We start from the raw sequence: 25,538 nt of genomic DNA on the forward strand, positions 1-25,538 counted from the left end.
TCTATATCCAGACCTTGCCCTATAAACAAACCTTCGATGGCTCTCATTGGCTTCCTTGACGTTTGGCTGGGTTGGGAGGTAGTTCCCTGTGCAGCAAGCCAAACAGATGTCCAGGTCTCACTCTAGAAGCCAGCCCTTGACTAGAGATGTGTGATTGGTGTTAATCTGAGCCTCCGTTCAGTCCGTGGTTCTCCCAGCTACTCGTCTTTCCGAAAGCATTCCTCCAGGGTCCAAATAGCCAAGATGCAAGCTGGATTTGGGCTCACATTGCATTCGATGGCAGTGCACATCCTTCTGGCACACATGGTCGAGCAATCTAAATAGAGGCTGTAACTCCACTGGGCTCCAAACCTTTGCCTTCTCACCCTTCACTCTGTTTTTCAAGAGGAAGAATAACAGCATTAACCCCCAGAGTGGTTACAGCATTGCCTTAGCATTGTTTATAAAGCTCTTTTCCTTCCACTTTCTCCAGTGGTCTTTCAAAGAGCCAGGAGATGATCCAGGCACTCATGAGAGGTGCTCCGAGATCTTACGATCTTGTGGGTATTGCAGGATAGGTGTCTGCCCAGAGAATGCTGGGCAAAATGCTAGGACCCACACAGGACACTGAACTTGTAATCTGTGAGACGAACACTGCAAACACCTGTTCTCCCCTTGAAACCATGGTCTCTACAACCCTGGAACAGCTTCCCTTCTCCTGGTTCCCCCACCCCAAATCAACAAGCATCTCTCACTGCTCATTCTGATGGTCATATTTTCCACTTGTTCCCCAGAGCACCATAACCCTCCACCTTCTCCCTACCCTCTTCTCTGTCCTTGGCTAACAACCCAACAAGGATGAGACAGTTCTGGCCTTCAAAGTATTCTTAGTCCCAAAGCAGAGGGAAGAATAAATGAATAATACAGGGTGTTGAAATGTATCTTTCATCCTCTCTGTTGCCCCATCCCTTTCCTACCAGGCCCAGATAAGTGCCTGGGGGTCAGGTCAGTTGAGGACAATGGGTCCAGCCACTCACCCCTCCCCAGAAGGAGAGGACTTCGATGGCCCATGATTTCCAAAGAGGCTCTGGTTGAGTGGCAGCCTGGGTGGCGGAGCAGAGCAATGAAATATCCTGTATAAGAGACTACTTTTGGCATCAGGCAGCCCGTGGCCTAAAGCCTGCCTATGTCCTCATTGCTTGTGTGGCTTTGACTAAGTTTCTTAACCTCTCTGAGCTTCGGTTTCCTTATTGGGAAAATGATATGAAAACCCGTCAACTAGATTTGTTTGCAGATCGAATGAGGTAGTGAACAAAAAGTGTTTAGCAAGTGGTCATTAATTGTTAGCTCTTCTCTTTGCTATTATGATTGCAAATATTGTTCCCCATTTAAGAATTTCCCTATAAGTGATAATCTCTCTGTGGCCTGTGCAGGCTTATCTCTCCCTCTGCAGAGAGTTCTCTTGGGATCCAGAGTGTGCGGCAAATGATAATTTATTGCTCCACAGCTCGCTTGCTCTCATCCATGAAGCAGGGAGCGGATAACAGATAAACCAAATGCATAGAAGCAGGTTTCTCATGGTGTCCTCTTAGCCCGCTCGTAATACAGTTCTGCCTGGATGCAAACATAGCAACAGGAACTGAGCTTTCCTGCTGATTGGTTACAGACCTATCCGTGATCACGCCACCCTCTAACCACTTCTGTCAATTACCAATAAATATTCTCAAGCTCGCCTGCGCGGGCGCTTGAGTGTTGATGTTCAGCCCTGAGTCTTTGCCCGCTCCGCCAGCTGGGCCACTTATCTCGTGGCTCATCCTGCAATTTGCACTGAGCCTCCTCTCCTTCCTCCCACTTGGGTTTCTGGCCTTGAGTTGATATGAGTCCTGCCTGAGCCAGTTTCCCACAGGAGCAGGCTACCTTCCTCCCTGACTCTTTATTATCTCATGCCTGGGTCAATTCTCCTTCGCGCTGAGCCGGCACTGGTTCACCGTCCTCTCCCCCTGGGCTCAACCATGGCTTGCTGGGGTCTGGGCCCCGTGGTGGCACCTGGTGGTGATGCCCATCCTGGATATCGGTCTCTCCCTGCTTCTCTCAGGCGGTCCCACCCAAGTCCTGCCAATTCTGTTTCCAAATTTCAGCCCATCCACTTCTCTCCCTCTTTACTGCCCCCGTTTGATCTGAACCCCACTGACTCCCACGTGGGCTACTGTGATGGTACCTGCACCCACCTCCCTGCTGCCCCCTGGTCTCCCAGTCTGTTTAGGACCCTCGATTTAGGTGTCCTTTCCCCCTAATGCCTTCCCAGGCCTGATCTCAATCATGTCCCTTCTCTTAAATCTCTCATCACCTTTTTTTCCCTTGTACCACAGGTTTTACAATCAGTAACTAGGTATGGTCATTGGAGTGACTTTATCTGCTCAGTGTCTGTCTCCATATCAGACAATGAACTTCAAGGAGGAGACTCGTTTGGTTCCCCACTTACCAGTGCAGTGCTTGGCACATGATGAGTGCTCAACCAATAATTGCCAAATGAAAAACTGAGCAAATGCGATACCATAGAGATTTGGAAAAGGTAGCAGTCACTGTAAGACAATCAAGGAAGGCTTCTGGTAAGGGAGGTGATGAGCCCTGAGTTTGGCCTGGAAGAATGGATGGGATTAAAAAAAAAAAGGGGGGGATTCAGGGGAAAGCATTTCAGGTAAAATAAACATTATGAGTCAAGACTAGGTAGCAGGAATGCTTTGAAGTTTCCTGGAGCTGTGGCATTACCTGGCTTACTCTGCTGGATACTAGTGACAAGATTGAAAGAGGTTAGAAACAGTGAAGTCAACCTGAGACATTTAAAACATGCCCCTTAAGCAAGGGGGAGCTATTGATGTGTTTTAAGCAGACAACCCTTGTAAGACAAGTGATGTTTAGGATCTGTAGAAGCAGGAAATAGGAGGACCACCAGGAGTTCTAGGCTTGGGAGCATGGAGTACAGACTTGGGCCCCAGGAATGGAAAGGAAGGGAAGGTGGGGGAGAGATCGTGGCTCTGTGTGTAGGACAGGTCCCAAGCTGAGTTCTGCCTCAAAGACGAGTGAAACATAAATGAGTTCATCCAGAGATGCTCAGCAAGCTTTGGGGTGCTCTTGAGATGGGCAGGAAAGGGAAATTATATATATATTTTTAACATAAAACAGTTTTCTTAATTATACAGCAAATACACATCCACTGGAGAACATTTAGAAAATATAGAGAGAGCCAGCAAGAGTAAAAACTTCAGGCAATTCCATTGCCTAGGAGTCACTGTTGTTAATATTTGCTGTATAGTCTCCCAAAGGTTTTCCATGCATGCTACATATATTGTTTTGGACTGCTTGTATTTCACTTTCCCTTAGTACCATGAACCTTCTTCCGTGACAATAAAGATGCTTAGGTAATAAATGTACTCGTATAGCATCTATTTTAAGTTGTTTCGTATAGATGCACTTAGCGGCGGCGGCAGCAGCAGCAGCACCATATTTAATTTAATCAATCCCCTGTTGTTGGACATACAGATTTTTTTCCCAGTCTTTTCTTTTGCTTTTGTAAATAATCATGCTGGAGTTATCCTTATTGCCTGATTTATGTGTATGTTTTAAATTATTTTCTCAGAAAAAATTCTACCCATTGAATTGCTGGGTCAAAAGTATAGATCTTTTAGGGCTTCTGACTCTTATTTTCAAATTGCCCTTCAAATTATATATATATATATTTTTTACTCTTTGTATCTCAAGATTAACATTAACATTTTTATATTCTAGGTTTTAAAGTCTTTGTAGATTTGATAAGAGAAAAATAATTTACATTTTTTTCAATTTGCATTTATATTATAATTGTATTTCTTTTTCAAATAATTTTAAGACTTTGAAAATATATTTTGGTCATTTGTATTTATTTTTCTGTGTGCATTTCCTATTTATGGGCTTTTCCCCTCCTTATTTATGGACTTTCTTTTTTCTTTCTGTTTATGCTCATTTTTCTAATTAGATAGTCATTTTTTAAACATTTTGCAGGAACCATGAAAGATTAAGACTTCAACCTTTTATCTGTCATGTTTGTTGCAAATAATTTTTGGAGAGAAGATTTTTGAAAAGCAGAAAGCTTATCCCATCTTTATTACTCACTTGCTCCATGGCGATGACTGCATGGCTCAGTCAGTTAAGATTAGGTTGAACTGCTAGTAATGAACCCATGTTAATTGGCTGTGGCCATCAGGATCCAGTTGGGAGACTGAAACCACATCGGTAATTTCAGAAGTAATTCAAAAATTTAATATAAGGATTATTAACTCGCAAAAGGGGATGACTACTAAAAGAGGCAGAGAGAACTTTAAAGAAAACAGGGATGGTAGATATAGGGAGCAATTATTAGGGAAGGAATATATTTGAAAGAGGTCCCTCCGCCCCCACAACCCTCCCAGGCTGTGACTTAATAGGAAATGATGTGGCTGTGGCCCCCTGACAGCTGGAGAAGTTTGTTGAGATACTGCAGGAAAAGGCTGACAAGTGGGGAATTGCCCTTTGGAGTTTGGTCAAAACTCTGAAGGTTGGGTGCCAGTGGGTCTCCTGAGCACTGCTGGTGACCACTTTATAGGAGCAAGAAAGATGAGACCCCCCCAGAACGAGGAAATCCCTTCCTCTTGTCATGTCCCTCTAGTGCCCTCTACTGACAAAAAACGTTTTCAGGGTTCGGATCTAGCACAAAACATAACAAGGGTGGATCTAGAGCTGATAAGCAATATATTGATAGCCAGACCCCTGCCCTAAACAAGCCAGAAGTTGCTTTCTCACTTCAAAGTCGGGAGTTCTGCTATCTATGACCAGGATGGCGGTTCTGCTCCAGGAAATCCCCCAGGGTCTGCTCCTCCACTCTCCCTAGGCTGACGCCCTTCATGGTCCATGACAGTAGCCCAAGCTAAAACCATCACAAACACAGTCTGGAGATGGAAGGCATGGAAAAGAAAAAGGACAAAGAATGCGAGAGAAGGTTCCCAGGAGATGCCATCTGTTTTCATCTCATTGGTTGAAAGTTAGTCACATGACCACAGGTGGCTATATGGGATTCTGGGAAATACTTCTTCTGGAAGGCCTGGAACTGAACATCAGAGGTTGTGTTATTTAGGGAAGAAGCGAGAAAATTGGTGGATAATAAACAGCCTCTGCCACTAGAGCCCACACTTGCTGTACCTTTATGAAGAAAATTTAGGCAAAATCATGATATGCTTATGACCATTAGTGAACATTAACTAGACACACAAGCTGAGATCTTAGGGTAAAATCTTTTAGAATGCTTGAGTTGGAAGTCACCATTGAGATTATTTATTCTGTCTTATGAAAACCCTTAGGGCCTAGAAGGGCAGTAATGTGTCCAAGGTCACATGGTAGCTCCTGGCATGCCTGGAGGTGGACCCCAGGTCCCCTTCACTTTCCGCCTAGTGTATCTGTCCACTCTCTGCACTGCTCAGGCTCTCCAGTGGCTTTTGTCTTCAGAATGAGTCCTGCTTAATTGCACTGGTAACTTAAAGCTCGACAAGAGATCATTCCACAGTGGAGATATCAGGGCTTATGAGATATGCCTGGTCCTGAAATCAGGCACGTAAGATGCAAAATTAGAGTCCAGGAACCCTCTGGCTTTTAGAACCTAAACTGCACCCTTTTCTCCATGACTTATTGGAGGCCATGTGAGCTTAGGCTATGGGAACACAGCAGGTGTGAGACCGCAGTAAGTCCTTTGCTGCTGGAATTAAGCAGTAAGAAGTGTTATCTTAGGCTAAAGTAGCCATTCACCTTGCTGCTGCTGCTGCTGCTGTCACTTCAGTCATGTCCGACTCTGTGCAACCCCATAGACGGCAGCCCATCAGGCCCCGCCATTCCTGGGATTCTCCAGGCAAGAACGCTGGAGTGGGTTGCCATTTCCTCCTCCAATGCATGAAAGTGAAAAGTGAAAGTGAAGTTGCTCAGTCGTGTCCGACTCTTAGCGACCCCATGGACTGCAGCCTACCAGGCTCCTCCGTCCATGGCAGGAGGAGCATTTTCATTTCCTCCATCCATTTTCTAGGCAAGAATACTGGAGTGGGTTGCCATTGCCTTCTTCGAGCCATTCACCTTACCAGTCAGAATGCCATCTTCCTATTTAGCCATGGAAATAATGGGAGGACTTTCTTAGAACAGGATATAAGATGGCAGCAGGAAACAAACTTTACCCCAGAGGTTTCAACTGAAGAGATTTTCACGAAGGGGCTACTGTCAGAGGCAGGGTTAGGGAACAGAGAAGAGCACAAGGGACCCAGAGACTACCAAGTCTCCCCTGGGGCTGAAGAAACGGGAAGTGAGCTGTGTTACAGGAGCTCCAGCTCCTGTGCAGGAGGGTAGGTGCCTGAGTCACTTAAAGTATAGCTGATTTCACTTATTGTGTTAGTTTCACGTACACAGCATAATGATTCAGGGCTTGTTTGTTTGTTTGTTTGTTTTGCAGGTTATATTCCAGTATAGATAGCTATCAGACAATGGGTATAATTCCTTATGCTATACGGTGTATCCTCCTTGCCTATCTATTTTATATATAGTAGTTTTAATCTGGCACCAAAGTAGGGAGAAAACAGGGAAGAAATGCCTGCAGCTCTCTCCCCTCTTCACTCTGATCAGCCAGGGTGTCCTCCTGATTGAATGCAACCAGAAGCCAGAGAGCAGGGAGATGTGGAGGAAGCAGTCCACAGGCTCTGCCTTCCTGGGCACAGAGCAGGGCAGAGAGGGTGGAAATAAGTATGAAAAGGATAGCTTGAGTCAGAGCTCAGGCCTTGCTGCAAGTGTTCTTTTCTGTGGATGGAACTGTTTTTAGTATCTTTACAATATACATTTGTAAATGGCCAGGTGTGGCACCTCCAATGCCACTCCTTCTTTTAGGCCAGTGGCAGACATGACTAATTGATCATGGCTCCTTTTCCTGTGGGTCCAAGAAGTCACCTGTGGGCATGTGAGGGGCTTCCCAGTGGTAAAGAGCCCACCTGCCAGTTCAGGAGACCTAAGAGACTGGGGTTCGATCCCTGTGTTGGGAAGATCCCCTGGAGGAGGAAGTGGCAACCCACTCCAGTATTCTTGCCTGGAGAATCCCATGGACAGAGGAGCCTGGTATGCTGTAGCCTATAGGGTCTCAAAGAGCCAGACACAGCTGAAGGGACAGCACACACACACACATGCACAGACAAGTGAGGTGAAATAGATTCGGAGCTGTAAAACTTAACTAGCCTTGCAGATATGGCCTATCTGCTCATGCCAGACGGGTAGAGAATCTTTTTTTCTGGAGAATTAGCTGAGCAGGTATTTCTTAAGCCAAGTGAGTCCTGCTTGGAACATGGATCTAAAGTGCATTGGTGCAAACTTACGGTAATATAGATAAAGAGGCAAGACAGAAGGTAATGTCTGCCTTGAGCAAGGTAGCTTCTTGGCTCCTCTGGAAAGTAGGATGATGCCAACCAAGGCAGAAAGCAAAACTGGGTGTTCTTTTGAGATGGGATCAGCTTTCAGAGCGGAGTTGCTCTGTGGTACCCATCTGTTTGTGGTGCTCTCCTAGGTCCTGACTGACCTTAAAAAGATTTTTGTTTAGTATAGTTGATTTACAGTATTGTGTTGGTTTCAGGTTTACAGCACAATGATTCAGTTTTTTGCGTATTATATTCATTATAGGTTATTACAAGATAATAGGTAAATTTCCATATCCTATACAGTATATCCTTGTTGCCTATTTTATATATAGTAGTTTGTATCTGTTATTCCTCAGAGAAGTCAATGGCACCCCACTCCAGTACTCTTGCCTGGAAAATCCCATGGACGGAGGAGCCTGGTGGGTTGCAGTCCATGGGGTCACGAAGAGTCTGACACAACTGAGCGATTTCACATTCACTTTTCACTTTCATGCATTGGAGAAGGAAAGGGCAACCCACTCCAGTGTTCTTGCCTGGAGAATCCCAGGGACGGGGGAGCCTGGTGGGCTGCCGTCTATGGGGTCGCACAGAGTCAGACACGACTGAAGCGACTTAGCAGCAGCAGCAGCAGCATTTGTTATTCCTATACCTCTCATTTGTCCTTCCCTCTCCCCTGTTTGTTTTGTAATGGTCTTGTTTGTAACCACAAGTTTGTTTTCTCTGTCTGTGAGTCTGTTTCTGTTTTGTACATACATTCATTTCTACTATTTTTTAGATTCCGAATGTAAGTGATACCATATAGTATCTGTCTTTGACTTATTTCACTAAGCATAATATTCTCTGGGGCTACCTACATTGCTGCAAATGGCAGTATTTCATTCTTTTTATGGTTGAGTACTATTCCATTGTATATGTATAAAATGAAATATCTTCTTAATCCACTCATCTGTTGATAGGCACTTGAGTTGCTCCCATATCTTGGCTATTGTAAAACAGCACTGCTACAGACATTGTGATGCACGCACCTTTTTGAATTAGTGTTTTCATTTCCACCCAGAAGTGGAATTGTTGGATCATATGGTAGTTCTGAGCTTCCCAGGTTGCGCTAGTGGTAAAGAACCCACCTGCCAATACAGGAGACCTAAGAGACGTAGGTTTGATCCCTGGGTCAGGAAGACCCTCTGGAGGAGGGCATGACAACCCACTCCAATGTTCTTGCCTAGAGAATCCCATGGACAAAGGAGCTTGGCGGGCTATGAGCCATAGGGTCGCACAGAGTCGGACACAACTGAAGCAACTTAGCATGCATGGATGCATGATAGTTCTATTTTTGTTCTTATAAGGAACCTGCATACTGTTTTCCATAATGGCTGCACCAATTTACATTCCCAACAATGGTCAAGGGTTCCCATTTCTCGAACATTTCTTATTTGTAGATTTTTTGATGATAGCCATTCTGACAAGTGTGAAGGGATACCGTTTTGTGATTTTTGATGTGCATTTCTCTGATAATTAGTGATGCTAAGCATTCTTTCATGATTGACCTTTAACACAGGAAGTTCTATGGATTCTCAGGTCCTGCTGCTTTTCTGGTGTGCATGCTCAGACCCCTGAGTTCAGACTGTAAGTGGCTTCGAATAGAAAACTCTTGGCTGGAACAAATGGCCAATGGGTTATGGACGTTGCCAGCATGATTTAGGACATAGATGGCAAATAGGTCCCAACTCACCTGGCATCTCCATCCATTTGTGCTGGCTGTCTGTAGACTGTGTTGAGATGGATATGAAGGCTGTGGCCTCCTGTCCAGGGCAGTAGGGCTGTGATTAGCTAAGGATAATTGCCCTGGGATAGAGGGGCTAAGAGGGGTGCATGTTTGTCTCATATTTGCCATCACTGGTTGATAGTCAGCAGATGTGGCTTCTAGATGTGATATTTTAAGCAAGTCAATTAACCTTCCTGGATCTTAGTTTCCTCATATGGAAAACAAGGGCATTGCTTGGGTGACTTTTAAACTCTCTCCATCTTAGAAATGCCATGATTCAAACTTGTTTATGTGTGTGTGTGTTCATGTAGAACCTGCAGCAAATCTGCTTGATCCAATTAAACTGTTTCCTTTTCCCCACCCATCTCTACCATATGCTTGAGTAACTAAGTTCTCCATGCCTATGAAGGCTATTTCCCCAGGCTGGAGCAGCTGGAGACCCTGGAGACAAGAGGCCTCCCATACTAAACAGATTCTCTTTTAATCTCAACCAAAAGATCCAGGAGGCATGATTCACAGGTCCTCTGGTTTCCTCCCCTCTGTCCTCTGCCAGCCTGAACCTCTCCCTCCTGCTCTGCAAACATGCCTGAATGCAGAGTCCTGAAATTTAGGTTCATGGTTTCAAAGTTCATGGTCCTGAGAATAAACAAAAAAACTATTGTGGTTGCATAGAGCTGCGGACCCCATTAACACCACCCCATGAATATTTATGGCGTGGAACTACAAAAGAACATAGAGGCCATATTGTATTTCCTAGAACTTTCTTTCCATCAGGTCCTTTCTCCGTGGGTCACTTTCATGTAAGCTTTGCTTATTTAGTTGCACACTTTAAGCCGATTAACTTTTCACTAAAAAAAAAAACCCTCCCTGTTTGTTTGTACATACACTCCCTTGACAAAGATTCACAGAAAACTGCTTTAAACCTGGTAAATCCCTCTGCTGGAAACTTGACGTGAACTAAATGTGTCTCTGGGTAGGATTTCCCTGTTACCCTCCCCGCCTCTGGCCCCTCCACCCCACCTCAGCCTGTTCCCTGAGATGAATTCCAATGGTCTGAAGGCTCTTCCAATGGTCTGAAGACTCTTCCGGGAGTCTCTGCTCCCCTCTAGGTGACCGTCTTGTGGAGCATTAGAGAGGTCCTTCCTGAGTGGCAGATTATTGGGATGGACAAACAGTAGGTCCTGGGTAGATGCCCTGTGCTTCTCTAATAGAAATTGGAGTGAAATCAACATGACAGCCAGAGGGACCTGGAGACATCACCTCCACTGCTCTCCAGACTTCAGTGAGTGAGTCCCCTGTGGGGCTGGGCAGGATATGAACTTAACACGCATATTCCTGGACCCTGTCCCTAGAGATTCTGATTCCATAAATGTGGGCAGGGCCTGGGAATCTGCATATCAACCCTCTCCTTAGAGACTTCTAACACAGTGGTCTGTGGCCCTGCCTCCAGAATCCCTGAGCTAGTTCACTTGTCTCATTGTATGAGTGAAACAAATCCCACCAAAGGGAAAAGTGGCCTGCTCAATGTCACACGCAGCCTCCCAGCGCCCTCTTCCCAGGGTAGACCATGCCTGTGGTTCCATTACTGCTTTAACTCTGGCCTTTTATGTCCCAAGAGGCAGCTGTACTGTGGAACATTTGTGATTAGGACTGTGAGTGGATAATTGAAAAATAAACTTCCTGCAAGGCCAGGCCGTAGGTGTAGAAATGAAAATCAAGGACTGGTCTGGTTGATGAAGGTGAGGTGAGATGAGGTCAGGCGAGTACTTGCTGGAGGTCACTCCTATGGGATAAATCCGGGACCCTGTTGGTTTTGGAGTGAACCCTGGGAGGGGGCAGGCCTGTGGTCAGGATGGACAGGAAGGTGGTGGGGAGCCGGGCAGGGAGTGGGTATCCCCCAGCTGTGGCAGCCCTCCCCGGGCCTCCTGCTCTCTGGGTGGTGGGAAGCAGTCCTGGGAGGGTGTGGCTGGGGACAGAAGGCAACAGCAGAGTTGAAGGGGCCTCCCTCTGACTGGCTGGGCTTCTGCCTGCCTCACAGACTCCCCAGCTCTGTAGGCTTCAAGCCAAGGGCCACTTAACATCCCCTGAATCCTCCCTCGAGATTCTCTGGATCTCAGGGGGACCACTGGGGAGAGGGTTGTGAAGGACCCTCTGGCTAGCCTCTTCTGCTCTCTGTCTCCTCCATTCACCCCGACCAGACTGTCCAGTCCAGGCTGGCCAGCAGCTCCTCTGGGAACAGAGCTTTTACCGCTGACCATGAGATCAGCTCCCACCTTGCATCTCAGTTCTAGAAATAGGTCCCATATGAGGCAGGGAACTGGGCTCCAAGTTCAGAGCTGAGAGGTCTGTGTTCCCCCTTTCTCACAGTTGTAAGCTAACAGGCTGGTCATGAACTCCCCTGAGCCTGGCTTTCCCCGTGAAATGGAGCTGACGGTCTGTGCCCTGCCTTCTCCTAGGACTTGGGCGAGGAGCGTTCATTCACTCACTGGTTCCATATTTATGACTACGGAAGGTCCTAGAACTGAAGGTCCTTGCCCTCAGCAGGGTGTTGGGGTGGGGAAGAATGTGTGGGTGGAGGGGATGCAAACTGGGAAGTGCTGCACCCAGTGAGGGACTCCTGTGCCCAGTTCCACCTTGGGTGTTCTAATAGCGCTGGAGCTGCATTCCCTGTGTCTGAGCCTTCCTTTCCGCCCTGCCCAGGCCCGCAGTTCCTGCAGCCCTATCTCCTATCTCACTATCGTTGACGGTCCACATGACTGGTCCTCACTTCAGCCAGGCCCTCTCACCTGGATCCTTCTGCTCCTGCCCTGACAGTGCCTCGCTGTCTCTCCCCTCAGGGTCTTTGCACATGCTGACTCTTTGACCAGCATGCTCCTGTCCCTTGTTATCCACTTGCCAGACTTCTGCCTACGTGTCAACCTCCTATTCAAGTGTCACCCCTTCTGTGAGGTCTGCCACAGACTCAGCCCACCCCCGAGGCTGAGCTGGTCCCTCTTCCTCTCCACACTTCCATCGCTGCCTGAGCAGCAGGGGTCACTTCAAAGCAAAGATGGGAGTTAGAACTGAGATGTGGCCTGGAAAGTGAAAGTGAAAAGTGAAAGTGAAGTCGCTCAGTCATGTCTGACTCTTTGCGACCCCATGGACTGTAGCCTATCAGGCTCCTCCCTCCATGGGATTCTCCAGGCAAGAGTACTGGAGTGGGGTGCCATTGCCTTCTCCAGGGAGTCTTCCTGACCCAGGGATTGAACCTGGGTCTCCTGAATTCCAGGCAGATGCTTTAACCTCTGAGCCACCAGTGGCCTGGAACACTTTGCCTAATCTCTCTCAGCCGACTTTCCTCATCTGGAAAAAGAGCATGGTGATGCTGATGGCACAGAGTTGCAGCTGTGAGAGTTAGAAAAGTGTGGAGAGCTTGGTATGTGGCTGGTGCTCAGGAAGTATCAGTCCTGGGACTCTCTTGGCAGTCGGTGGTTAAGACTCCATGCTTTCACTGCCAGGAGTGCAGGTTCAATCCCTGGTCAGGAAATTCAGATCCTACATGCCACGCAGCAGGACCAAAAAAAAAAAAAAAGTTGTCAGTCCCTTTCTTTTCTCTTGGTCCAGAGAGAACAATCAGAACACTAGATTTGGATGAAACAGACCTTGAGCTCCCTGTCACAGGAGGAGAGGTGTGAGGAGAGGCCACTCAGGCATCACATGGTGGGTTGGACCCGGTAGCCCCTTCTGGTCCTAGGATGGTTGCTGAGCAGTGCAGCAGTATTCACAGGTGTTCCTTAGGATGGAAGATTTGGTGAGAAGGAATGCCAGGGCAACCACATTGGCAAATGTTGCATTCTCTTTCCCTTGGAGGGTTGTGATAATTTTGGGGAGCTTGCTCCTTGGAAGAGAAGCTATAACAAACCTAGACCATGTACTAAAAACACGGTCAGAGCAAAGGTCTAGTATAATGTTGCACCCAGTATAGTCAAACAGAGGTATAGTCAAAGCTATGTTTTTTTCCAGTGGTCATATATAGATGTGAGAGTTGGACCATAAAGAAGGCTGAGCACTGAAGAATTGATGCTTTCAAACTGTGGTGTTGGAGAAGACTCTTGAGAGTCCCTTGGACTGCAAGGAGATCCAACCAGTCCATCCTGAAGGAGATCAGTCCTGGGTGTTCATTGGAGGGACTGATGTTGAAGCTGAAACTCCAGTACTTTGGCCACCTGATGAGAAGAACTGACTCATTGGAAAAGACCCCAATGCTGGGAAGGACTGAAGGCAAAAAGAGAAGGGGACGACAGAGGACGAGATGGTTGGATGACTTCACCAACTCAGTGGACGTGAATTTGAGCAAGCTCCAGGAGATGGTGAATGACAGAGAAGCCTGGCGTGCTGCAGTCCACGGAGTCGCAAAGAGTCAGACGTGACTGAGAGGCTGAACAACAACAACAAAAGGCTTTGAGAAGTACTGCAGTAAAGAAAGCTATTCATCTTATTTCGCTTTACTTCATTTTCTTTATTGCGGTATAGCTGATTTACAATGTTACGTTTCAGGTGTACATCATAGTGATGAGCAATTTTTAAAGATTATACTCCATTTATAGTTATTATAAAATTTGACTGTATTCCCTGTGCTGTACAATACGTCCTTGTAGCTTATTTATTTTATACATTGTAGTTTGTACCTCTTAATTCCCTACCCCTATCTTGCCTTCCCCCACTCTCTCTCTCCATGGTAACCACCAGTTTGTTCTATCTGTTTCTGTTTTGTTATATCTACAAATTAAGAAAGCAGTTTAAATAGCATTGCCGAAGTTTTACTGGTGCTGGCTTAAATCTCGGGGATGAATTTTGGGTGAAGTAGAAAAAAACAGTTTGAAATTTCATGGCGGTTCAGTGGTTAGGACTTAGAGTTTTCACTGCCAGGGATCTGGGTGTGATTCCTGATCAGAGAACTGAGATCCTGCAAGCCATGCAGTGTGGCCAAAAAACATAAAAGAACCTGCCTATGAAACAGAAACAGAATCAGGGACGTAGAGAATAGGCTGGTGGTTGTCAAGGAGGAAGCAGGTGGGAGAGGGCTAGATGCAGACTGGTATAGAACGGATAAACAATAAGGTTCTGCTCTACAGTGCAGGGAACTATATTCAATTTCCTGTGATAAACCATAATGGAAAAGCAGTAATTGATACAAAATTGCAATTTGATGACACTTCAATAAAAATAAATTTTAAAAAGTTTTATTGTTTTGCCAGGCAAAGTTGGCCATACCTGACTAATACCTTCAACACTGTGTGTCTCACCCTGGAGGGGTAGTGAGGAGTCTCACAGTGTTCAAGGAGCGGGGCGTGATCAGCTCATGGACATGCTTCTGATTGGTTGGTGGTGATGTAATTGGGAGTCAGCATCATCAACCTTCTGGGGTCTGGGATCTACGTGCTTGTGGGCAGCATCAGTGAATACAGTCTTCCTCCTGGTGGGGGTTTCAGTATCTGCAAAACAGCTCAAAGGACGTGGCTCAGAATATTATCTATAGTCCTTGAGAAAGAACTAAAGGTCCTTGGCTTTGTTTAATGGCTAAAGTATTATTATTTTGTCTTGCTTGACTGTTTTCCTTTCTTTCTGCCTTTTCTCACGTCTCTGATGAAATTTATACTTTGACTAAAGTTTTTCTACAGACAAAAGGCAGGTGGAGGACATGGGTGGTGGTCTATTCTGAGAAAGCCTCGTGGGGTCTGCTTGTTTACAATAGTGTTTATTACTAACGTCTTAGAATGTGAAACTTTGGGAGAAGTTGACTTGGTGGAGGGGGCTGTGATTTGGGAATCAGGAAGGCATTTTTTACTTAAAACACCCATGAAGCCTCATCCTGCCTACATGACCTTGGCCAATTCCTACCTCCCCTCTGGGCCTTCCTTTGAAGGTAATGTATAGGAGGCATTTATCCTGATCCCTGGGACAGAGTGCTGTGTGCTTCAGTCAAGATGCTGTGCTATGGGGACCCTGAGATGGGACCTTCTGTGATGGGCCTTTCCCTGCAAGGATTAGTTCATGGTCATCTTTTGCAGCCTTGAGTTCAGGCTCGTGGAATCAGATGGGGAACATGACATAACTGTAGAAACTGAGAGACTTTACAGTTATTTATTGTTATTACAGAAGTGTGCTGAAGCTGGCTCTTGCCTGCGTGTGAGAGCTGAATGTACACATATCCTCCATCTCCATGTTCTGTGACCATGAAGTCAGCCACAGTGGGTGTATTTATACCAGAGAAATAAGACTTTCTTCTCCCCCAGCCAGTTGTTAAATATCAGCACATCCTTGATTATATATCATTAGAAAGTATTTCTTTAAAATGTCTCTTTTATTTTTAAATTTATTATATAATAGCTTTACATTTTTATTTGACTACTTTCAAGGTTTCTATTTTTGATTTCTGAAAGGCAGTTTTCCAGTTGAATTTCATAATCTTTTCCTGATAGTCAGTGTCCAGAGCTTCATAACCAAACTCCACCACCAGGTGACAACTCCCTGAATTGCAGGTTGGAGGTCCACTGGGGTCAGCCAGGACTGGAAAATATGGCATTTTCTTTTTTTTTAATTAATTAATTAATTTTAATTAGAGGCTAATTACTTAACAATATTGTAGTGATTTTTGCCATACATTGACATGAATCAGCCATGGTGTACATGTGTCCCCCATCCTGAACCCCCTCCCCCGTCCCTCCCCATCCCATCCCTCAGGGTCATCCCAGTGCACCAGCCCTGAGCGCCCTGTCTCATGCATCGAACCTGGACCGGCGATCTCTTTCACATATGGTAATATACATGTTTCAATGTTATTCTCTCAAATCATCCCACCCTTGCCTTCTCCCACAGAGTCCAAAAGTCTGTTCTTTATCTCTGTGTCTCTTTTGCTGTCTCGCATATAGGGTCATCATTACCATCTTTCTAAATTCCATATATATGTGTTCCGGTTCCAGTTACAGTTCGGTCTCTCAGTCATATCTCACTCTTTGCGACCCCATAAATCACAATACACCAGGCCTCCCTGTCCATCACCAACTCCCGGAGTTCACTCAAACTCATGTCCATCGAGTCGGTGATACTGTCCAGCCATCTCATCCTCTGTCATCCCCTTCTCCTCCCGTCCCCAATCCCTCCAAGCATCAGAGTCTTTTCCAATGAGTCAACTCTTTGCATGAGGTGGCCAAAGTACTGGAGTTTCAGCTTTAGCATCAGTCCTTCCAATGAACACCTAGGACTGATCTCCTTCAGAATGGACTGGTTGGATCTCCTTGCAGTCCAAGGAACTCTTAAGAGTCTTCTCCAACACCACAGTTCAAAAGAATCAATTCTTCGGCACTCAGCTTTCTTCACAGTCCAACTCTCACATCCATACATGACCACTGGAAAAACCATAGCCTTGACTAGATGAACCTTTGTTGGCAAAGAATGTCTCTGCTTTTTAATATGCTATCTAGGTTGGTCATTTCCTTCCAAGGAGTAAGCGTCTTTTAATTTCATGGCTGCAGTCACCATCTGCAGTGATTTTGGAGCCCAGAAAAATAAAGTCTGACACTGTTTCCATGCTTTCCCTATCTATTTGCCATGAAGTGATGGGAATGTGAAGTCAAGTGGGCCTTAGAATGCATCACTATGAACAAAGCTAGTGGAGGTGATAGAATTCCAGTTGAGCTATTCCAAATCCTGAAAGATGATGCTGTGAAAGTGCTGCACTCAATATGCCAGCAAATTTGGAAAACTCAGCAGTGGCCACAGGACTGCAAAAGGTCAGTTTTCATTCCAATCCCAAAGAAAGGCAATGCCAAGGAATGCTCAAACAACCACACAATTGCACTCATCTCACACTCTAGTAAAGTAATGCTCAAAATTCTCCAAGCCAGGCTTCAGCAATATGTGAACTGTGAACTTCCTGATGTTCAAGCTGGTTTTAGAAAAGGCAGAGGAACCAGAGATCAAATTGCCAACATCCGCTGGATCATGGAAAAAGCAAGAGAGTTGCAGAAAAACATCTCTTTCTGCTTTATTGACTATGCCAAAGCCTTTGACTGTGTGGGTCACAATAAACTGTGGAAAATTCTGAAAGAGATGGGAATACCAGACCACCTGATCTGCCTCTTGAGAAATCTGTATGCAGGTCAGGAAGCAATAGTTAGAACTGGACATGGAACAACAGACTGGTTCCAAATAGGAAAAGGAGTACATCAAGGCTGTATATTGTCACCCTGCTTATTTAACTTATATGCAGAGTACATCATGAGAAACACTGGACTGGAAGAAACACAAGCTGGAATCAAGATTGCCAGGAGAAATATTGATAACCTCAGATATGCAGATGACACCACCCTTATGGCAGAAAGTGAAGAGGAACTAAAAAGCCTTTGATGAAAGTGAAAGTGGAGAGTGAAAAAGTTGGCTTACAGCTCAACATTCAGAAAACGAAGATCATGGTATCCGGTCCCATCACTTCATGGGAAATAGATGGGGAAACAGTGGAAACAGTATCAGACTTTATTTTTGGGGGCTCCAAAATCACTGCAGATGGTGACTGCAGCCATGAAATTAAAAGACGCTTACTCCTTGGAAGGAAAGTTATGACCAACCTAGATAGCATATTCAAAAGCAGAGACATTACTTTGCCAACAAAGGTCCGTCTAGTCAAGGCTATGGTTTTTCCTGTGGTCATGTATGGATGTGAGAGTTGGACTGTGAAGAAGGCTGAGTGCCGAAGAATTGATGCTTTTGAACTGTGGTGTTGGAGAAGACTCTTGAGAGTTCCTTGGACTGCAAGGAGATCCAACCAGTCCGTTCTGAAGGAGATCAGCCCTGGGATTTCTTTGGAAGGAATGATGCTAAAGTTGAAACTCCAGTACTTTGGCCACCTCATGCAAAGAGTTGACTCATTGGAAAAGACTCTGATGCTGGGAGGGATTGGGGGCAAGAGGAGAAGGGGACGACAGAGGATGAGATGGCTGGATGGCATCACTGACTCGATGGACATGAGTCTCAGTGAACTCCGGGAGTTGGTGATGGACAGGGAGGCCTGGCATGCTGCGATTCATGGGGTCACAAAGAGTCTGACACGACTGAGCGACTGATCTGATCTGATCTGATGGGACCAGATGCCATGCTCTTAGTTTTCCTTTCTGACTTACTTCACTCTGTATAATAGGCCCCAGTTTCATCCACCTCATTAGAACTGATTCAAATGCATTCTTTTTAATAGCTGAGTAATATTCCATTGTGTATATGTACCACAGCTTTCTTATCCATTCGTCTGCCGATGGACATCTAGGTTGCTTCCATGTCCTGGCTATTATAAACAGTGCTGCAATGAACATTGGGGTACACATGTCTCTTTCAGTTCTGCTTTCCTCAGTGTGTATGCCCAGCAGTGGGATTTCTGGGTCATATGGCAGTTCTATTTCCAGTTTTTTAAGGAATCTCCACACTGTTCTCCATAGTGGCTGTACTAGTTTGCATTCCCACCAACAGTATAAGAGGGTTCCCTTTTCTCCACACCCTCTCCAACATTTATTGTTTGTAGACTTTTGGATTGCAGCCATTCTGACTGACGTGAGATGGTACCTTATTGTGGTTTTGATTTGCATTTCTCTGATAATGAGTGATGTTGAGCATCTTTTCATGTGTTTGTTAGCCAAAAAGTTAGCATTTTCATTGGTGTACATTTTAGATCTTTCCTATGGCCTATACACCCATGTTCTACATTTCTGTGAAGAATTACCCTGCTTGACCTTTTCCTTACAGCCATGACAGGCACAGAGGGGTAGAGGAGAGCCCGTGGCCCCAGGGGCATGGTCGCTGGAGGCAAAGCCTCTGGTGCTTTGAGTCAGTGCTTCTCAGACTTCACAGTGTACATGTTCCACCTGGGGATCCAGTTAACACGCAGCCTCTGATTCAGCAGGTTTGGGACAGGCCCTGGGAGTGGGTGTTTCTATCAAGTTTCAAGATGAGGTCAGTGCTGCCCATCTAGTGTGTGTGTGCTCAGTCGCTCAGTCGTGTCCAACTCTTTATGATTCCTTGGACTGTAGCCTGCCAGGATCCTCTGACTGTGGGGATTCTCCAGGCAAGAACACTGGAATGGGTTGCCAGTAGCCAGGGGTCGGTGGTGGAAGAAGCAAGTTACCCAAGTGGTAGGAATCCTTCCTTCAAGAGTCTTCTCCTAGGAGGCTGATGGGTCTTGCCTTTTGGTAACCATTCAATAGCTGTGTGTTTTGAATGTGTAGACTTAGCTCATTACATTGTAAATACTGTTCAGCTGATATGTTGATTTCAATTATTTATTTGTGATTTATTTTGGTGAGAGGTTCAAAACCAACTTGACTTTTCCTCAAAGAGCTAACCCATTGTCTCCATGTAATTTACTGATTTTGATTAATCCCCCTCTTTCCACAACTTTGTGAGACCTCTTTTGTCGTATATACATTTTCTTATATAGACTAAGGATTGCTTCCAGACTATTCCATGTTGCAGGTTCGTCTAAGATTTATAACGTATTTTCTTGTTTTATGAGGCCAGTCATCCTTTGGTACTCTTCTCCTTGACTTTTATCACCTAATTATGCAAATGAACTTTAATATTCTTTTGTAAAATAATAGGAAAAAATGTATTGAACTTTTGATTAAAATATATTAAACCTACACATTAGTTCAGAAAGAATGTTTCAGAAACAGAGTATGTCTTTCTTTTCATGTCACTGTTTATAAGTTTTAGTAGAATTTTACAGTGTCAGCGTGGTACTACTTTTTTTTTTTTGGCTTCACTTTTCAGCCTGGAGGATCTTAGTTCCCTGACCAAGGATTGATCCTGTGACCCCTGCATTGGGAGTTTGGAGTCCTAATCACTGGACCAAGGAAGTCCCAACATAGGACTACTAGTTATGTCAAGGTTTTTCCTAGATATATGATCCTTTTTTGCTGCTATTTTAAACAGAATTTGTTATTTTATATTACTATATTGTATGTTACACAATATATTATTTTATATTATTTATATTGTATACTTAGGCTTCCTCGGTGGCTCAGTGTGAAGACACTCCCTGCAATGCAAGAGACACAGGAGATGTGGGTTCAGTCTCTGGGTTGGGAAGATCCCCTGGAGGAGGGCATGGCAACCCACTCCAGTATTCTTGCCTAGAGAATCCCATGGACAGAGAAACCTGGTGGGCTACAGTCCATAGGGTCGTAAAGAGTCAGACACAACGGGAGCAACTGAACATGCATGTAGACGTGCACATATTGTATACTTACAATGGCACCCCACTCCAGTACTCTTGCCTGGAAAATCCCATGGACGGAGGAGCCTGGTAGGCTGCGGTCCATGGGGTCGCTAAGAGTTGGACATGACTGAGCGACTTCACTTTCACTTTTCACTTTCCTGCATTGGAGAAGGAAATGGCAACCCACTCCAGTGTTCTTGCCTGGAGAATCCCAGGGATGGAGGAGCCTGGTGGGCTGCCATCTATGGGGTCGCACAGAGTTGGACATGACTGAAGTGACTTAGCAGCAGCAGCAGCAATTAGCCACATGTGGCAATTTAAATTAATTAAAATAATATAAAATACTGAGGGGTATCTGCTTAGCTCTAGCATTTCAGCCTGACATGCTGATCCCGCTGGTAAAGGCTATACTCTTGATCCTTTGGCTTTGGTTGTCAATCATCCTCTATGGCCTGTCATGTTGACCTCAGGCCTCTGCTGTTCCACTGGCCCTCTTGACGCCCTTGCATCCTCCGTAGGCATGTGGGAGCATCCAGAGTCCCAGACACCAGGTGCTGGGACCAGATTTGGAAGCACCCTTGGCCCAGGTCTCTGGACATTGCCCTCCGCTCCCATTGTCCCATTGCCCCTGTGTGTGGTGGGTGGGCAGCTTCTAGACTTGCAGCCGCACTGGGCTATACCTTGGGGAACTTCCTAAGAGCCTTGTGTGCACAGGCTCCCTCACACCACATGGCCCATTCATATCCTCTGATGTGGAAGGCTTCTTCCTACTCACCCTTCTGCTGATGGGGACTCCCCAGGTCATATCCAACTCCTTCCCTGAAGTAGCCTTCACCTTCTTCCCTCCCTGGGGCCACAATGGCAGAATAGATGCAGGAAACAAGACTCACTATCTATTGAAAATTTAATGTTTTCAGATATGCCTGTCATTTCAAAAGGAAGGAGACCTGGTTACTTCCCAGGCAGGTGGTTGAAGAATAATTTAGCCAGGCTTTGGGCATTGAACTTACATAAATAGAATTTGGAACACACTTTCCTTTCATTAATTTATCAATAAATATTTTGTGAGCATATTCTCGATGTCAGACATTGTTCTGGGCACTAGGGATATTTGTAGCAAAAAAAGTAGACAAAAATCTTTGCCCGCATTAACAGAGCTTCTAGTGGTACCTTAGGTCCTGGTTTTATGGTGGGTAGTTATTCAACCTGAGTTTTATGCATAATACTTTTTGCTCATCTTGAGAGTGGCTTGGTGACTATCTCCTATGGGGTTTAGAGCTAATGGCCTGTCCTCATTTTCTGATATGCCTTAGTCCATTGGATAGAGACATAGTGACCATCCCTATAGAAGAATGTGCACTTTCTATTTCACATATAAAAAACCCTTAAAGGAGGGTCAAGAAGCTCTTTCTGGGTCTCAGATTTCATCTTCGGGTGTAGAGACTCAGGCTAGAAGACAGTCTTCTGAAGTTCCTCAAGGCTTTCATTCAACAGATGTTTCCTGCTCTCTGTGCTGAAGATGGACCTACAGGACAGGCAGACAATCTTTGCCTTCATGAAACTTCAAAGATAGAAGTTAATTAAATTCTGTTGTGATGAGACCCCTGGTGGCTCAGATGGTAAAGAGTCTGCCTGCCAATGCAGAAGATGAGGGTTCAATCCCTGGGTCAGGAAGATCCCTTGGAGAGGGAAATGGCACCCACTCCAGTATTCTTGCCTGGGAAAACTCATGGACAGAGGAGCCTGGAGAGCTACTCCATAGGGTCACAAAGAGTTGGACATGACTGAGCGACTGAACGTGATGAGACTGTAGAGGAGAATTTCTAGTAGAATGGCCTGGCCCTAGGACTCAGAGCAGCTCAGGTGTGGTAGAACGTCCTGTGACTCTTCTGGAACAAGAGGACTCTCCAGTCTATTCAAGAGAGACCCACAAGTTGTCTTGGAAAAAAAAACAGGAGACAAAAGCTTTGTCTAGTTGAGAGGAGAGGCTATTTCAGAAATGGACTCCCTCTGTAACTCCATGGATGCAGCCCTCAGAGTCCCTGCAGTCAGATGGAGCCCACCTCTGAAGATGGGAGCGTGGCAGGAGGCTCTGGTGGCATCCTTCTCTTGCAGGCAGAGCCCGTCCTGTGTGCTTGGCTCAGTAAATGTGTACATCCTGCCTTCCTTCCTCAGTCTGCTCTTTATCATGCCTTTCTGCTGGAGGAGGAGCCATAAACCCACAGTAGATACTGTGTTGACATGAAGTTGTGACCTCTGGGTCACAGCACCTGCCTCCAAGCTGACTCCTGAGCATTCTTGAGTTCTCGTATGGGGCACTGGTTGAGATCGTTGAAGGAACTAGGTGCAGAAGACCATGCACGTTGTCACTGGAGTCTGGGGTGATGGCTCCCCACTGTTGCCTCAGGCTTATTTTGAATATCCAAAGCCCATGTCTTCCCCCTTTGGCATTGGGATTTTCACTCTTGGCTCCCAGATGCATGTGGACAGATTCTACTGTACTAGTTCAGATGACAGCATAATGAGAATCGTCCTGGACTGGAGCCTTGGCTCTGTGAAATGCCTTGTTTAGGGACCTTGAACAAATCACTCAGCCTCTCTCCACTTCATGCTCATGTCTATGGAATGGGATCAGAGTAGGACTGGAGATGACAAGCTGATTCTGGACCTCTCTTCTGGGGTACCACTTACTCTGGTCTGAGGCCTGATGTTGGGGAGCTTCCAGAGCCTAGTGCAGTGCTGGTGAATCATTCTAGGAGAGGCATCTAGGTGACAGGCAGCAGCCTTCTCGGACTGTGTCTTTGAGGGACAGGTTTCAGTCACTCAGTCATGTCTGACTCTTTGCGACCCCATGGACTGCAGCATGCCAGGCTTCCCTGTCCATCATCAACTCCCGGAGCTTACTCAAACTCAAGACCATCAGATCGGTGATGCCATCCAACTATCTCATCCTCTGTTGTCCCCTTCTCTCCTGCCTTAAATCCTTCCCAGCATCAGGTCTTTTCTAAGGAGTCAGTTCTTCACATCAGGTGGCCAAAGTATTGGAGTTTCAGCTTCAGCATCAGTCCTTCCAATGAATATTCAGGACTGATTTCCCTTAGGAAGGACTGGTTTGATCTCCTTGAGGGACAAAGGAGCTGCCTTTAGGATTCCAAGACAGCATCCGTTAGACAGAAGGGCAGTGTGTGAGATCAGATTTGGTGTCAGGGACCCTCCAGGACCACAGGAGAGGAGGCTAGGCTGGTGTGGGAGGGGGCTCTCTGGGTCCTGAGATGGACAGTCCGGTGACAGACCCTGTGGTCTTCCCAGTGTGTGCTCCCAGGGGCAGGCTGGGCCAGCCGCTTCTGTGGGGCTGTGGGTAAGGGCTGCCTTGGGCTGGGTGCTAGTGGTAAGTCAATGACCCCCTTGTGGGCGTGGGAGAGGTCATACCTGTTACAGCCTCTCCTGATCTCACTGTCCATCACCATTAATGGGAGCCATTGCTGAGGATCTTCATGTCTGGAAGGTGCAGCTCAGCTGAGCATCTTATATTTACCCAGTGGTGCCTGGTGCCAACTTTACTCACAGTATCTGACTTGATGCTCACAACAACCTTGTGGGGAAGCTATTATAATTATTTATTCTCATGTGAAAGATGAGGTAACTGAGATTCAGAGAGGCTATTTGTTCACGGTTACACAGGCACAACTTGGACATTTTGTCTCATTCAGTACTTCACTCTGAGCCAGAGCACCTATATGATGGCTTTTCTTAGTATAAAGTGAGATTTGCTGTATGAAATATGTGTACAGCTGGAGCCTGTCCTCAAGGCACTTGGAATCTGATAGAACGGGAAACTGAGGAAGGAAACGTGGGAACTGAAAAAAGCCCGGGTTTGGTTGTTTTGGCTCTGCCACTCGCTGGCTGTGTGACCCCAAACAAGTCATTCTCTTCTCAGAACTTCAGTTTCTTCATTTATAAAATGGGAATGAGAAAGGTCAAGAATTACTGCATATGGACAATCCAATATTAATTTAAAGCATTATAGAATACACTATTCCTCCTCACACCCCCAGCTTCACTTCCTGTACCCACACCCTTGCATTTGTGGGCTCAGTAAATATTTGTTAGGTAGATGCACAGACACAATTTAGCTCCTGTGGTCTGGTTGATGTGGTCTGGTTGGGACTGTTTTTCCTAAAGGAACACAGAGAAAGGCTGGCATGTTTCAGGAGTGGGAGGAATACTTTCATTCAGAGATATGGCTGTTGGGAGCTCAGTGAGCTTCACAGGAAAGGGGCTTCTGGATGAAGACAGAGCAGAGTAGGAGAAAGACAGGGAACCCAGTGAAAATTACAGTGACGCGACTCCTCACTGAATGCTCCCTCAGGGCCAGGACCTGTCGTACCGAGTGTTTAACACACTTACTTCATTTAGTTCTTGCCAACTCTGCAAGGTAGGTAATTCTATCTCAAGATGAGGAAATCGAGGCTCAGCAAGGTCAAATGATATGTTTAAGGTCACACAGCTATCAAATGGCCATAACAGGATTTGAACCCAGGACTCCTCTGGCTTAAAATTAATGTTTTTAATCAACCTACCTCCCCAGGTGAACAATACAACACATGCAGGCTGGAAGTGATTTCAGGAAGAATTCCTTATGTGGGAAGCAGCCTGGGACTCCTTCCCTTTGAAGCAGGACTCCTGAGTGCTGGGCCTTGAAGGGCTGGAAAACAGATGGAGACCAAGGCGGGCTGAGGAAGCCCAGGAGGAGTTTCTCGACAGCCCTCTGACTTAGGAAGCTCCCTTGCCCTGGCCTCTGTTACTCTCTGGTTTGCAAACTGGTGTGTGCAGGGGTACCAGAGACTTAGAAAGGGCTGCACTGTGCAGAGAATTTAAGGGAATGAATATCCAGATTCTAAAGCTTCCACACAAGATTCTGTATTAAAACTGCTGGAGGATGCCCTGGTCACGGTGGTCCCTCCCCAGCTTTACTGAAGAAAGCATCACTCGTCACTCATCCTGGAGTACAAAAGCCTCTGAGCACTAAAGGGAAAATGAGAAATGACTGCTCACAGAGCAGCCTTCTCTGATGATGAGTCAAGGTATCTTGGAAAAGGAAATGGCAGCC

At 45.9% G+C, this 25,538-nt stretch overlaps 1 protein-coding gene across 3 annotated transcripts in view; it reads left to right on the forward strand.

Moving 5' to 3' along the window:
- The window catches only part of TLL2 (tolloid like 2), a 147,089-nt gene that overhangs the window by 10,155 nt on the left and 111,396 nt on the right, over positions 1–25,538 (forward strand). The window lies entirely within an intron of this gene.

Source organism: Bos indicus x Bos taurus, chromosome 26, assembly GCF_003369695.1.
Source record: "Bos indicus x Bos taurus breed Angus x Brahman F1 hybrid chromosome 26, Bos_hybrid_MaternalHap_v2.0, whole genome shotgun sequence".
Classification (NCBI taxonomy): Eukaryota; Metazoa; Chordata; class Mammalia; order Artiodactyla; family Bovidae; genus Bos; species Bos indicus x Bos taurus.